The sequence below is a fragment of the Talpa europaea genome (genome assembly GCF_964194135.1).
Source record: "Talpa europaea genome assembly, chromosome: 5".
Taxonomy (NCBI): Eukaryota; Metazoa; Chordata; class Mammalia; order Eulipotyphla; family Talpidae; genus Talpa; species Talpa europaea.
Window position 1 is genome coordinate 113,828,218 of NC_140071.1, and position 16,044 is coordinate 113,844,261.

A 16,044-nucleotide genomic window follows, 5' to 3' on the forward strand; every position below is an offset into this window, starting at 1 on the left:
CTCTGAGGAGTTTCATTCTAGCAGAAGAGAAGGGGACTTAAACATAATGTTCTACCAATAAAGGAGGCATTTATGAGTGGAAGCTACATAGAATTTTTAATATGGAGGAAAAAATTCTGCTTCCAAATTCTTCCTATAGATTGAATCCATGCATTTAGAGACTGTTTTTTTTTATTAATTCAATGTCATTAAATATTTATTGAGTGCTTAGGGTGTTTCAGACATAGTCGAGATACTGGCGATATAATAATACAGTTGGCTAGGGGAAGACAGCAGCTATAAATAAATACATAATATGTCAGGTGACAATAAATGCTATGAGGAGAAATAAAATAAGAAAAAGAGTGTAGAGTCATAGTGTAGAGAGTGTAGAGGGTGCTGATTTAGACAGGCTGGTCAGGCACATCACTCCAATGAGGTGACATTAGAGCAAGTGAGACAATAGAGAAATAAGGGAATGGCCATGCCTCTGGGTGAGGAAGCAGTAAGTGCAAATGACCTGAGGTTGGGATGAACTTAAAGGATTCCAAGTATGGCAGGAAGCCCATGTTGATGGAACAGACTAGAGGGAAGTGGAAAGACATGAAAGCAAAGCCATTGCAGAGCAAGATCTTACAGTACTCTTTTTGAGAGAAATGGGAAAACATTGGAGAGATTTGAGGGCCTCCCCTAGTGGTGCAGTGGTTAAGCGCTGGGCTGTGAAGCTGCCCGCAGCCTCTGCAGCACGGATTCGATTCCTGGCTGCCAGCAAGGGTCCCACATGACACACAGACCTCTCCTGCCGCCCGCTGCTTCCCTCAGCAGTGTATTTCATCAGTCTGCCTGTTCTGTTCCCCGCTCTGGCTCTGGTGAATTTTCTCACCCTCCTGCGCTTCTGACTGTACCCAGTGCTTGTGTAAATAAATAAATAAATCTTTAAAAAAAAATTGGAGAGATTTGAGAAGGGAGACCTGGTGTGACTCATGTTTTGAAAGGACAATCTGGCTGCTGTGGGAGCAGAACAATTAACTGTAGGGGGACAAGTATGGTGGTGGGTTATTGAGGGAGTGCAGGTGAGAGATAATGGTGTCCTGGACTTGGGATGGTAGGAGAAGAGGTAATGAGAAGTGATTGCTTTGGGGTATATTTGAATGGTCGAGTTGACCGAATTTTCTGTAGATTGGATGTAGAGTATAAAAGGGTGAAAAGAAGAGACAGGGATAATTCCAAGGTTTGGGACCTAGTCAACTGGAAGGATGGAAGTACCATTTACTGAGAGGCTTGGTTCCAGAGGAGAGGAACTTAAGGTTCTCTTTCAGACAAGTTAAGTATGTGGTGCCTGCTGGACATCCAAGTGGAAATGTCAGCCAGAGTGGACGATACAAGTCTGGAATTCAAGTGAAAACAAGGCTGGCAACAAAAATATGGGAGTCACAGCACTGGATAATATTGAAAATGAGGGGGATGACCAGGGAGTGAATATAATAGAGAAAAGAAGTGACCCAAGGCATAGGCCCTTGGTGATCCAGCATATAGAATTCAGGAAGAACAGGGCCTCCCCAGTGGCGCAGCGGTTGAGCGCTGGGTTGAGAAGCTGCCCGCAGTCTCTGCAGCGCTGGTTCGATCCCTGGCCACTGGGCGAGGGTCCCACATGGTGCGCAGACCTCTCCTGCTGCCCGCTGCTCCCCTCAGCAGTGTACTTCGTCAGTCTGCCTGTTCTGTTCCCGGCTCTGGCTCTGGTGAATTCTCTCACCCTCCCTGTGCTTCTGACTGTGCCCAGTGCTTGTATAAATAAATAATTAAATAAATAAATAAGTAAATAAATAAATAAATAAATAAATAAATAAATAAATCTTTAAAAAAAAAATTCAGGAAGAACAGCAAAAGCAGTAATATAATTCTTGGCTCAGCAGTGAACACTTTTATGATTATGGTCACAATAATCTAATTGCTTAACATTGATTTAACCAAAGCTTGTCAGTGGAACTACAGTGAGAGAAAGGAAGATAGAAAAGGTATGGTAGAGATGCCCAAGTGACACATCATCACATAGATAATATCTAAAAATTGATCCTATAATAAAATGATATATAAAATTATAAATAAATAGATGATATATGGCACATCCCTACAATAGACAATTTATATGGCCAGCACAGAAGTACAGAGACCTGCAGGGATGAGCCTTGGAAACACCAGGCTGAGTGAAAGAAGCCAGACATAAAAGATCACACGTTCTAACATTCCACTTATATGAAATATCCAGAATAGACAAATCCACAGAGACAGAAAGAAAATTAGTGGTTGCCAGGGCCTTGAGGGGCGGAGAAATGAAGTGATCATTAAAAGCTACAGGGTTTCCTTTTGGAGTAATTAAAATATTCTGGAACTGGTGTTGGTAGTTGTGTAACCTTGTGGGTATGTTAAAAACTACTCAACTGTACACTTTGAAAAGGTGAATTTTAGGGTATGTGATTATACCTCAATTTTAAAAATCACACATTGTTTGAAATGATAAATTGTATGAAAGTATTACCTCAATAAAAACTAATTCAAAGATACAAGTAGGCTCAAACCCCCAAATTACCTGTGAAATAAAAGGAACCCCACAAGTTAAGTTTAGTGTCTAAAGATTAAAATTTAACATCTGTACGCACTACGTTGTGATCACCTCCAAAAGTCTCATTTCCATTACCCACCACACAATTGACCCCCTTTACCTGTTTTACCCACTTCCATCCCATTTTCCTCTGGTAACCACCATACTGTTGTCAGAATCTAAGCGTTTCTTTTTGATTTTGTTTTATGTTGTTTCTTTATCTTCTAACTATGAGAGTAGTGAGTCCATCTGAGTTATTTCACTTAGCAGTATCCCCTCAAGGTCTGTCCATGTCTTCCCAAATGGCAAGACTTCATCTTTTTTCATAGCTGAGTAGTACTCCAGATATGGAAACAACCTAGGTGCCTGTCCATGGAAGAGTGGGTAAAGGGCATATAAGTTTTTTAATTTTAAATATAGAAGTAGTTTTTATTAAATAAAAAGTTTTTATTTAAATAAAAATTTAACTTAGCATGTTTTACTAATCATTTTATATATATACAATGGACTCTTACCCACAATTAAGTTAAATCTTTATTCTAGGAGTCCCACTATCTTTATCTCCTTTAAAAAAAAAAAGATTGATTTATTTATGCATACAAGAGCTGGGGTGTAGGCCAGAGGTGCGGGGGTGGTGGGTAGGAGGTGGAGAGTGGGAGGTGGTGTGAGAGGATTCACCAGAGACATAGTGGGAAGCAGAACAGGCAGATTGACCAAAGTACACTGCTGCGGGGAACAGCAGGTGAGACAGGAGAGGTCTGCTGCGCCATGTGGGTCACCTCCCTTGCAGGGGGTGGGGAGCACCCAACTCATGCTGCAGTAGCTGCAGATAGCTTCACAGTGCTGATGCTTAACCACTGGCGCCATCAGGGAGGCCCTATCTTCATCTTCTGATAAAAGTAACATAACCTGTGAACCTCTTCTGGCCACAGGCAGTAGCAATTAAGTTGAAGAATGCAGTGGGGATAAAGCAAATGGTGTCCAAATCATTTTTGCCTTCTACGTACTACTCAAGGGGATCCAATTGGGGAATCAAAATAGGACCTGCTACATAGTGTGTGGGGCTGAGTGAAAATGAAAATTCTGCATGCTTTGTTCAAAAAGATGGGAAAACATTGCAAACACTATGAAAATACGAAGCTTTTTTCCCATAGTTTTTTTCTCAACTTGTGGTGCATTTTATTTAATATCTTTCTCAGTATGAAAAAGTTAAAAATTTAAATTATTAGCATAAGTTTTACCATTCATTTTACATTGTGCAATGTCAGTTTCAAATACAAATATAACAGCATTTAATTTGCATGTAGAATCACCAAAATCGCACAATTCGTAGCTTGTAGCTTGTACATGCATATGTATTTTGTTCTTATCAGAACAAAGAAAACACTGCACACAACTAACTCAACTGTTTTTATTCCTCTTTGTGAAAGGCTTGCATTCTGCCATAGACTGTGCCTTTAGCTGACTGATAAGGAAGGACAGAAAACGGGTTATGTCAGTTGCCCTCTCTCCACGGTTCCTTCCTTGTTTTCCTTTTCAGCATAAGTGGTGGGCTAATTATACAGAAGCAAAAAACAAGTAAGGAAAGATAGGATGAGGATACTTTGATGCTTCTTTTGTGTTCCAAGTAAGATCTGTCTCAAATGGCCTCCTGGGGCCATTTGAGTGACACTTGTAACATCCTGTGTCATAGTTTTGAATTGTGTATATGACATATGCAGAAAACACAGACATAGACAGAACATAGCACAGAGCTTGTGAGGGGATTGGAGAAGGGGGAAATGTACCCCCACACAGTGTAGGCTTACCAGATTCAGAGCTCACGGGACACCCCTAAAGCAACATGGGGATGAGGCAGCCCGAAACAGCCGTGGACATCCACAGAGTATGTATCTTCTCTGCTCATGCTCAGGCTCCGTTGCTCCATTGCACTTCACTGCCAAAACACAAATTCAAAACTGAAATTATTCAAAATTTCAAGAGTACGATAGCAGAGCATTTACCCAAACTTGGCGCCCCTCTGAGTGAAGGGCCTATGCAACTGCACAGATTACATGCCCGGAAGCTGGCCCTGCTGGTGGAACCCAATTAACACCCACAACCCCTCTTTCAAGGTAAGAGGAAATGTCTGGGAAATGTCATTTATTGCTTTCTAGCTTCTACAGAACAATATATACAAAGAGGCAACGGGAAGGGATTCTGAGTGTCAATAAAGTATATCTGCAAAAGGCCCTCGTCTTCTTTACCCTTCTAGGTTTTCTTTCTCTTCCTCAACCTTTGTTCCCTGATTCTCTCACAAAAGAAATGTTCATTAGTCAAACCAATATCCACTGTCATGTAATATACACTGTATTTGTTTTTGTCTTCTTACTGTATTTCTCATAACTTTCCTGTTTGTCAAGTCTAACCCTTCCCCTTCTCCCCCCTCCCCAATTAAAAAAGAAACAAATTGTCTTCATTTCTTTTTTTTTTTTTTGAAAGATTTACTTATTTTTGCATACAAGAACTGGGGTACAGGGCCTCCCCTGGTGGCACAGGCAGTTGAGCGCTGCACTTTGAATCTGTCCACAGCCTCTGCAGCACAGGTTTGATCCCGGCTGGCAAGATAGCCACATGGCGAGTCAGACCTCTCCTGTCTCACCTGCTGCTCCCCTCAGCAGTGTAGTTCAGTCAGTCTGCCTGTTCTGTTCCCTGCTCTATCTCTGGTGAATCCTCTCACCCTCCCACACATCTGGCCTGTACCCCGGTTCTTGTATAAATAAATAAACAAATCTTTAAAAAATTAAAAAAAAAGAATTGGGGTACAGGCCAGAGGTGCGGGGTGTGAGAGACAGAGTAGGGAACAGAACAGGCAGATCTACTGAATTACACTGCTGAGGGGAGTAGCAGGTGAGCCAGGACAGGACTGGCTGTGCCATGTGGGTACAGGACTGCTGGCACAGGACTGCTGTGCCATGTGGGTAGCTCCCTGGCCGGGGATTGGACTCGTACTTCAGTGGTTGTGGATAGCTTCATAGGTTGCATCTTAACCCCTTGCACCACCAGTCTTCATTTCTGAGATCAAGTTCCACTTTTGTAAAACTTCCCTTGACAGACCTCACCCTGCAGGAAACCCACCTCCGAGCTCTTAAAGCACCTCTCAGATCAGAGCCAGCCACCAAATCACTGGGACCTGTTTTTTTTTTTTTTTTTTAATTTATTTATTTATGCATACAAGTGCTGGGGTATAAGCCAGAGGTGTTGTAACAGGGTGGTCTCCAGGAAAGGGGGAGGTTCCCTGCCCCACCCAAGGGAGGGTGGAGCTGAGCAGGAAGAGGAGAAGCTGCAGAAGAGACTGAGGAAGGAAGCAGGATGGAGCCAGGAGACCTGGACGAGGCATGTGGAGCCTAGAGACATGTGAAGAAATTGCGCTTGTCTTTTGGTCGTGGACTGGGTGACACAGATGTGGGTGAGACCCGTGGGGAGGTGACAATGGCAGCTTTTATCTTGATGTTGATTTTGCTCTTTTCCTTCTGGGCTTGTCTGGTTGTTTCTGGCCCTTTTCTGTGGGTCCCCACTGGAAGATGCTTTAGACTTGTGGCAGGCTTTGGGGCCTTGCTCTGGGCCATTCCCATATGGATGGACTTTTACCCACGAGGGGACGGGTAACTTTGGGTGCTTGATTTAGAAACTAGATACTTTGCCTTTCCTGTATTGTTTCCTAATTAAAGTTCCTTCCCATTAAAGTCTCCTATGTTTTGTGTTGATGCGGCGGATGGCAGAACCCATTTAGAATAGGCAGGTTTGCGGGGTTTGTGCTGCCCCTCTCCCTGTCCTATAACAGTGTGAGGGGTGAGAAGATTCACCAGAGAGTGGGGAACAGAACAGGCAGATTTACTGAAATACACTGCTAAGGGGAGTAGCAGGTGAGACAGGAGAGGTCTGCTGCGCCATGTGGGTCAGCTCCCTGGCCAGTGGGGGATCGAACTCGTGCTACAGAGGCTGCTGATCACTTGATAGCCCCTGTCTTTAACCCCTGTACCACCAGAGAGGCTCCTGGGACCTTTTTTGTTGCTGTGTGCTTTTGCTGTGTTGGTTTTGCTTCTTCCACTACATTATGCTCTTTGACTCCAGGAATTGTTTTCATTTCTTTGGTATCCTTCACAGCCCCTATCACTGCTGTGTCCATAATATGCACTGAATGAATGAAAGAATGTGTGAATAAATGAGTGTGTGGAGGAATAAATGAATCTGAAATTACAGGATGAAAGCCAGGAAATCTGAATCTATATTACGGCTTTTCTGTATATAATATTTGACAAGCTGTGAACATACCTCTTCTGGCCTCAGTGTTTTTTATTTATTAAGTTGAGACATTTGGGATATCACTTTGTCCAGGAAAAATTGCATTATTAACATAATTCTTAGAATCTCTTGAAAAAAAAAAAAAACCGCACTAGTACAACAACCTTTTCATACCCTTTCCTTTCAATTCCCACTAGGATAGTTGAGGGTATGGAAATAATGTTTAAAGTTTTTATTCGTGTCCTATTAAATCAGTGCTATATTCTTAATACAAAGAAAAAATCACTGATAGCGACTAGTGCAAAATAATTTATTCTGAGACTTGCCATATTTCAGAAAATAAAAGTATTTCCCAAGTCCATGATATGTCAACAGTTTCACTGATTTTTCTGTGCATAATTTGTTCTCCAAGTCTATGCCCTATACTATACCTTATTTTAGGAACTGACTCAAACACAAAATGAGTATAAATTTAGATAGACTACCAGTGACTTGGATATGGCAAAAAAAAAAAAAACACTGTTTATAGAAAAAAGTCTCTTTCTATTAACTTTCAAGGAGAGATAGATGACTCTCTGAAATGGCCCTATTCAAGTGTGACGCTTTGATGGCCTCTTTGAGTTAGCCTTCATTTCCCCCAGCCCCCAACCCTGGCCCCCAAACAGAGCACTGGCTAACCTGTGTGAGCAATGCCAATTCACCCTTGAAATGAATCCTCCAAGAAAGATCCTAATGTGAATGTATTTGGGAAAAGATGGAGGAGACACATACTTTCTGGGACCAGATGTTTTGGAGCTGATATTTGCATTTTTAATTTCCAATTAGGGACACTGGGATTCCAAGAGGTTAATTGTCTTGCCCTAGGTCATAAACTAGGAAGTGGAAGGGTTGGAACCCAAATCTCCTGTCAGAACAGTGATCTTTCTAGTATCCAGCTTTTAAAATTCATTTATAGAATAGAAGGGAGAGAGGGACTATTGGAGCCTATAATGTTTTGAAGAAGCTCTCTAAATTTTAACATCATGTTTTTCCAGTTTTGATCCTAAATACAAACCAGGCTACCAGAACATTAGGAAGTGAAAAATACAGATAGATACCAATGAACCCAATTGTGATTTCTTTCCATTTTATTCAACAGTTACAGATGGAGAGGCTGATGTCTTAAATCCATTGCTTCATAAATTCATGGGATGGTGAGGATCAAAGGATCTATTTATCGAATGACTTTCTTCCTTCTTGTTTTACAGCTGAGCTTCATTTCCCAGCCTTTCTTGTGGCCATCCCACTGAGTTCTAGCCAGTGGGAACAGAGCAGAAGTCAGAGGTGATGTGTTTCGCTTCCAGTCTGGTTCATAAGCTTCTTCCTCCACCCCACACTGAGCTGGCCACCCCCTGAGCAGCCTGAGAAGTTACAAGCCAGAGGTAGCAGAACTGCCATCCACCTGGATTCCTAAACTGAAAACTCCCGTCCTTTCTACTCCCCAGGACAGGAGCCTCACTGGACTGTCATATGAGTGAAAAATAAGCTTGTGTTCTGTTGAGCCATAACTAGGCTGGGTCTATTTATTACCATAGCCTATCCTGTGCAAACTAACACAAGCCCCAAGACTTCCTTCTTCCACACGCAAGCAATCTCCAACTACCAAGGTCTTTTCCTGAAACACTGCATTTATGCCCAACTACAGAGCCCAGACAGATGCTAAGTAGGTAAGGGGACAAGAATGAAGATAGCAGCCTCTGATGATTTCAGTCTAACAGAAATTTATACATTGCATTTGAGAGTAAATGGGGGTATGCCTCACCTTTACTGGGCTGGGGTTTCATTATACCATGCCAATGGCCAGTCATATATTTTTCTCTTCTGTACAGGAGGGTATTGAAGAATAAAGTGCCCCAAACTCCTTCCAGTTCTATTAAGAGATGAGTGTAAATTTCAGTGCCAGAATTAAACATAGTTTAAGAAGAGAGCCGGACTGTGTAGGGCTGATATTCAGCTTGAATGCTCTGAATTGACACTTATCCACTCTCATTTATTGGAATCATGCTGGACTTGTTAGGTATTTTAAATATCATCCTTGGTTATTTCTATCAGAAGTCAAATTAAGAACTTTCTCAAGCTCTCTGCTTTAGTCAGATTATGTGACTAGTGAATGAGTAAGACCCGGGTGTTCCCGAATTTGGATCTGAGGAATACTAGTTCTGGGATGTTAATAGGCATTATAAAGAAAGAAAGCAGGTTCTTGGACAACTTAGTTAGTTTGATAAATACTGGTTTGAACAGATATAACCTGGTTAGACAGAACCCCCCACCACCGATGGCATATGCTGATGCCATCTCAGCTCCATGCCTAGCGCGACTCAGTCCCTGCACCATCTCCCACAAGAAACAAGCTCAGCATGAGTCCACCAGTTTCCACAAGAAACTTCAATGGGGCCTCCGTAGTGGCGCAAGGGGTTAAGTCACTGCACTACGAAGCTGTCCGCAGCCTCTGCAGCACGAGTTCAATCCCTGGCCAAGGAGGTAACCCACATGGCACAGCAGACCTCTCCTGACTCACCCGCTGCTCCCCTCAGCAGTGTGTTTCAGTCAGTCTGCCTGTTCTGTTCCCTACTCTGTCTCTGGTGAATCCTCTCACCACCACCAACCCCCACACCTATGGTCTGTACCCCAGTTCTTGTATGCATACATAAATAATCTTTTAAAAAAAAGAAACTTCAGTGACCTACAACCATTTTGTGATTTTATTTTTTTCAGTTTTTGTTGAAGTTATTTTGGGAAACTAAAGTTTGGTCCCTCCCACCCATAGCAAGCTAGCTTAAATAACCTTATTAAATAGAATTCTTTTCAAAGATCTCCTTTTTCCAGGAATACACGGAAGTCCTCTTCGTCCTTCCCTTATTCACATTCTGCTGCTTCTTCATTGTCCATAAAATTTTCATGTCGACCCCACGCCTGCATATTATAATCAAAAGCCCTATACATAGCTGGCCCCACTGGCTATAGAGGGCATTTAGGGACCATCCATTGTTTTTTAAGCAGGTCCCTTACAGACCCAATAGCATCCCAATCCTTAGTAGATTACTGAAGGATTCCTTCCAACTACTTGTACTGTTGTTGAAGAAAGCAGTTATATTAAAACGCATTTTCATTATTTGACAGTTTCTTTACTGCAGAACTTCTCAGAGCTGACTTGTAATATAAATTCTGTGGAAAATATAATATGCAATCCTCCTAAGTTTGTTTGACCATGGGGAATACATTTTGAGAAATCATTGGGTATATGTTAAATCTTTTTCACTTTGAATCAGGACAGGAGAAAGAGTTGCTCCCATCCCAACATCTACCTTCCCACCTTTGCCATAAGATCTTACAATCCTTTGGTTTACCACTATGGTCCCTTGCCAATGTCCTCCCTGGTTCTCTGGATGGTTCTATGTGCTAGAGAGTCAGCCAGTTCTGGTAAAATTCAGTGCATAGTCACTCAGTCTAATTTCAGTTCTACTTTAAGATGCTCTTTGGTACTGTTATGCAGGCCTAGTTGGTAGGACTATTTTTTGTCCAAATTGGACAAAATTCTGACAAGTATCACATCTGTAAGATTTGTACCTTGGAATGTGTGGAAGAGGATACAGCAGTTAGGCTGTGTCCTCACTATAGCTGTAGATCCATGTGCCCGCCCCTTCCCATTCTGCTCCAGCCTCAGGACCTCTCCTCTCCTCACTGTCAGCGCTCATACTGGTCCACTTTCATAAGGATTAAGTCAAGCTTTAGTGTCTCAATTTTCTTCCTTCTATATCAAAATATATCAGAGACTTCCACCTCTTCTATTCTGCTTCCTCCCATTTCAGGGGAAGAGCATCCTGTCCTTTTCTAAGACTGAGCTTTTCATCTGGGCTCCTGATGCCCTTCCTTCTAGGGCCTGGGGACTCTTCTTTATCAGCATCCCTTTCCTTTGGCAGCTCCTCTTTCACTAAGAGTCATTCTCTTAGTTGCTCATAATGTTATGAAAAAACACCAACATCTGGATGACTTAAACAAAACACAGTTTTTTCTTACAGTCCTGGAAGCTGAAATGCTCAAGATCGTGATACCAGCAGATTCATTTTTTGGTGAGGACCCTTGACCTGGCTTGTAGTCGTTCTTCTTGCTGTGTCCTCCAGTGATTAATATTCTCTTATGAGAATATTAATCCCATTAAGAGGGATCTGCCTTCACATCATCACCTCCCAAAAGACTCACCTCCAAATAGCACACACCTTGTAGTTCAAGCCTTCAAAATAGGAATTTCAGGGGTAGGGTATACAATTCAATACACAGAAGTCATAAGTCACTTTCTTTTTAAGGATTTATTTATGAATGTATATAAGAGCTGGTGTTAAGCTAGAGGTGCAGAGAGGTGAGAGGATTCACCAGAGACAGAGTGGGGAGCAGAACGGGCTGATCTACTGAAATACACTGCTGAGGGGAGCAGCGGGTGAGACTGGAGAGGTCTGCTGTGCCATGTGGGTCAGCTTGCTGGCTGGGGATTGAACTCATGCTGCAGAGGCTGCGGATAGCTTCATAGTGCTGAGACTTAACCACTTGTGCCACCGGGGAAGCAAGTCAACTATTTTAAGGCTGAACTTAAAATGACAAACTTTTCCATAGATGAGTCTGCAATTGTGATTCCTCTTTTTCATGTCCCAGTCTCTTCTCAGTCCCCTGCAATCTGTCCCATCCCCCCTCCTGCCTAACACCCCAACAGTCACTAGAGCCTTCTGAATGCTAGATCCAGTTACCTCTGTTAATAACAACAACTATTAATTGCATTTATTGGTATCTCGGTGGGGAAAATGCCTACACAACCATCTCATTTCATCTTCACAATTCTCTGTAGCCAGACTGGAGTTAATAGTGGAAGGTCAAACTCAGAGGGCACACAAACTCCCTGGGAGAAGAAAAGAAGTATTAGCTGCTAGCTGCTATTATTATTATATTGAACTGGCTTCAATTCCAGTTCTTCTATTTTTTTTTTTTTAGCTCTCTACATTGGATAAGTCACATTCCACTTTGTGCCTCAGTTTCCTCATTTGTAAAATGGTGATGATAAAGACTACCTGTCTCATAAGGATGCTGTGAGCAGCAAAAGCATGGTCATATATGCAGGGCCTGGTGCAGAGTGGGTACTAAGATGTATTGCTTTCCCAGTACCACTTCACCTGTAATATACCTCCCCAATTCATGATAACACAGCATCTTCAGCCCACCATTTAAAGGACACACATCTTGAACTACAGTGAGAGGGACTTGAATTGCCTGTAATATCAGGGCATGAATTACTTGTAATCAAGACTTACTAAACAGGCCTGTGGTTTTTACTCTGGTCTCCTGAAAGCTTCAAACACATTGCAATTCTGAAATAGGTAGGTTGGCTCTCCCTATAACTCAGTATTTTGATTTATTCTCACCTTTTTCTGACCTCATTTCCCTTTTCTGGTATAAACCAGGAGCAATTTCTTCTAAGCTTGTGTATTCCAGAAGAAGGGAGGTTGCTTGCTTGTTTGTTTCCTGAGTGGCTCGTGGCATACCAGTCTTGGCCACAGGAATATATATCCTGGGAAACCCATGTCCCTGGACCCCAACCATACAACCTTCCTGAGGAAGCCAAGCCTTTCCATTATTCCCGATATTCTTTTTTTTTTAAAGATTTATTTATTTATACATACAAGAGCTGGGGTACAGGCCAGAGTTGTGGGGGTGGGGTGAGAGGATTCACCAGAGACAGAGTGGGGAGCAGAACAGGCAGACGGACTGAAATACACTGCTGAGGGGAGCAGCGGGCGAGACAGGAGAGGTCTGCTGTGCCATGTGGGTTGCTCCCAGACCAGCCAGGGATCCAACTTGTGCTGCAGAGACTGAGAACAGCTTCATAGATTACGTCTTAACCCATTATGACACCAGGGAGGCCCCATTCCCGAAATTCTTAATCTTCCTCACTTCTGGGTATTTTGAGCCTTAGGACCTGTCTTCCTTTCAAGGACTGTCTGAGGGTCCCCAGACCCCTTCCCCAGGCCACGCTCTCTTGACCCACAACCAGTGAAATGTCTGATCACTCTGGCCTCATGCACACATCCCCCTGGAGGTCCAAAATCTCAGCCACCCAGGCGTTGTTTTTGACATGCACAATATTCTCAATTTGATTTAGTTGCTAATATTTAAAACATGCAAGTTTCACATAAAATGTGAGACCTTGCAAAGGTGAGCCCCTTGGCACTAAAGTCAACAGTCAACTGGAACAGGTACCACTGTGTAAGGCATTTCCTTCTCTTCCCACTTGCTTGTCAACACTGAGGAACAAGGTTCACATGACTGTGCCATAGTCCTTGTAGGCTTTTGGCTATCCCACCCCTGTTCTGGCCCCTAGGAGGCCAAGGGATTTTCAGTCATGCTCTCACTTTGGGCCAGGCGGGATTGCACTCTGACACAGGAGATGCCAAGTTCAGGTTCTCATGATCCTCTCTGCCCTCCCAGGCTCCTTCCTCTGCTCTGCAGGTCTTCTCACCTTCTGCAAGTCCCAATTCACCCTCAGAGTTCCCATCCCCCAACTAGAGCCAAAAATTTCCCTAACCACTTCTGAGGTCCATAAATGTGACCCCACCTTAACACTGGATCCCTCTAGTCTTCACCATCAGTCAGTCAAATCAAGGGGCAATGGTGACACATTGACGCTAATACACCCCACCAAGGGTATTACCAGAGTGGGATTTCCATTCATTTCATATTATTCAGCTCAATGAATAGAGTAGCAGCTGGCACCCATGAAAGCCAAGGCTTGGGGCACTCTAAGCTGCTGAAAAGCCTGTGCTCTCAAGGACTAGGAGGGCCCTTGCACAATAAATCCACACCTACTCTCTGCTGGACTGTGTGCCATGTTGTAAGGTTCAGAAGCATGGAGGGAGGGGATATAAGAAAACTGAGAGTTCTAGATGTTTGAAGGGACTTTAGACTTCATATAATTCAACTCTCTCAATTTACCTGTAAAAAAGTTCCCCTGACCCGGTTAGGGTGTGTTTCCTCTAAATGAACTAGAGCCATATCCTTGTGAACTTAAAGATCAGCCAGGAGAAGGAGTAATTCAGAAAACACATAGCAGCCTGGTTAAGACGTGGGTGGGTGCACGCTCTGCATTTCTGGGGTTCCTCCCTGTGAATGTTTGTGCCTGGGTGGGAGGGTATATATGAAGGTGGGGTGCTCAGGGTGTGTCCTCCATTGGTATGCAGAGATTTAAGGGTTATAAAACAGAATAAAGGCTTTATTTACTACAACACAGCAATAAAGGAATGTCTGAATGAATGCACTCACATATTTTGGAATCCATTGCAAGCAGCCTCCTTCAGCTTTAGAGAAATCTCTTACCACTAAGGTTCATGTGCCCAGTCGGCTGCCACCGTCCAGGGAAAACAAACAACGGGGAGAAGTCTTTTAGACTTTTGCTGCCTGGGGAGTGTGTGCTTTTGGGTTCATAAGTTTTATGCAAATGGATTCATGAGCCTGCCATCAGCAATATTTTTCCTGTAGTGCTACATGCTGGCAGTCTTGGAATCTTGATCTCATTACACTGTGGCTACTTGGAACCATCTATTTGAAAACTTCTATTGTGTGGTCTCAGAAATTGCTTGCAGGCAGAACTGCCACTGGAATTGCAATTTGCATATTCTTGTTCCATTCTCCTGACCCAGGCTGTGATGCCTGGGCCTGCTGGGGACAGCTGTTGGCACTAGGTGAGAACATGGGAGGCTCTGTAGGCAATGCGTCACCCTACAGACTCCCACTTTTTGGACTCAAGTTGTCCAGTCCAGTAGCACTTTTCTCAAGAGACACAAGAATAGACCTTGGAGTGTCTTTTTCTTTCTTGGAATTGTCCTTGTTTCTCCCTGGAAGACTCTTCTCCAATCTCTCTTCTGCCAACCTTCCTCCTCCTGGAAATCCTCCTCTGATCCCACCTTCTCCAACCTCCTGGTGGAACCGGTGCTCCCCTTTCTGTTTTTCTAAACATTCATTATGAAGGTTACCCAGTGGCTGTCCCTATGGTAGGAACTGGGCCGTCAGTCAGCATTTCAGGTCCCCTGCCCTCTGTGGCTATGGTTTCCTAGCGAGGATAGTTTTATATAGACTCCATTACAGATGGCAGGACAAGTATAATCCTAGAGGATCCTTGACAAATTCCAAAGGATCCACACAACAGTGATTTAGGAGAGGTGGGAAGCAGATAGAATCAGGAATATTTGTCAGGAGAAAATGCAAAAGCTGAGTCTTGAAAGCTGTTAGGCCCTCTGCAGGCAGTGAAGGGGGCAAGTGTATTCCAAACATAAGGAACAGAATCATTCTTTCAGTGCATATTTATTGTGTACCTACCAAGCATCAAACACTTTTCTAAGCCTCCCCTGATTGGCATTAACACTCCATTAGGGAAAGACAATCACAAATTTTAAAACTAAACATGGAATAGCAGGTGCAAAGGTACTGAGGTATAAAACAGTGTCATGTGTTTGGAAAAACTGTAAGATTTGTGACTGGAGCTTTTGATTCAGGGGAGGTGGGAGAATGGCAAGAAAGTATTTTCTTTGTTCTCACTGCATGTAGAGCTCTTGCAGTTGACAATGAATAAATGCTTGTCTTACTAAAATGCACGTCTTCTGAAAATTGGGAGAATTACAGCAGTCTTCTAACTTGGAAAACTCCCTGCTCATTATTTTTTTAAGGCTGACACTAGTTCTCAGTCATGGATTCAGAGAGCAGAGGATAATATTGCTTGAACTCTCCTACAGATCGTTCCTCACAGTTAATTCAGAACTCAGCCCTGCAGGTAGAAGACAGGTGCCACAGAGAGTCTGTCTGAGTCTGACTGCCCTGTTTTACTTTTGTCTTTTATTTCCTGTCTCATCAGGCATTTGAGTATCTGGGATTTAGCGTATCAACTTTTAGAACTCCTGGTTTTCCTATGTTCGTTGCATGATCTCTGCTCCATCTAAATTTAACAGGAACAATTCGAAGATTTAAAACAGCAGAATAACAAGATCAGATTTGAGACTATTGCTCTGGTGGTAATGCAGTGAGAGGGTGGGATTGTTAGGACAGAGCTGGGAGATCATTGGAAGGACATTGATTTATGATAACCCACCCATAAAAAAGCAATGGCAGCA